This window comes from Triticum dicoccoides, chromosome 5B (assembly GCF_002162155.2).
Source record: "Triticum dicoccoides isolate Atlit2015 ecotype Zavitan chromosome 5B, WEW_v2.0, whole genome shotgun sequence".
Lineage (NCBI taxonomy): Eukaryota > Viridiplantae > Streptophyta > Magnoliopsida > Poales > Poaceae > Triticum > Triticum dicoccoides.
Window position 1 is genome coordinate 106,480,052 of NC_041389.1, and position 732 is coordinate 106,480,783.

Below are 732 nucleotides of genomic sequence, written 5' to 3' on the forward strand. Positions count from 1 at the left end.
GCGAATTGCTCGTATTGTGCGCACGGCTGCTTTGCACCCATACACTGGACTGCTCGGGCGGGTGCTGGTGTGCTGCTTACAATCACGGAGTGGACTTCATGGCGCCGCCGGGGCACTCGATGAAGCAAACCAAGAAGGTTCGGAGCGCTCGCTCACCGGCGGGAACTCGTCAGCCGGACACGCGAGGACATCCCAAGCCCACCGGATCCGGGAAAGGCCATGAGGAGGACCCAACCCGACGCCCTGCCGGAGAAGAACGAGAGGGGGAAGCTCCTCGTCGGGACTAGATCGATGCAGTAGGGGGTACCTCCCCGTTTGTGGTCGTTGTAGGTGAACGACGGAGGAGCAACCTGTAGCACGCGGGAGGGGGGGGGTGGGGCTGGATCCGGTGGTCGCTGTAGTCCGCAGCCATCTGGGAGGCCGGATCCGGTGGGTTCTCGTCGCGAAGCCACGACCGGATGTGGTGCTCGGCGGCCCTTTTTGCGCGAAGGAAGTGCTGGTGGCCAGGGGAGGGGGCGGAGCGGGGAGACGGTGGTTGGAGCCACGGTGGCCACGGCGCGGGAGATCTGGTGGCGTCGGTGCCAGGAAGAAGGTGGGGAGTGGGGTTTCTGGCAGCGCGGGGGCCCCGACAGAGAAGAAGGTGGGGGAGCAGTGGTTCTGGTGGCGCGGTGGCCCCGACAGGGAAGAAGGTGGAGGAGCGCGTGGGGTTGCGCGGCGGTGGAGGCTCAGGGC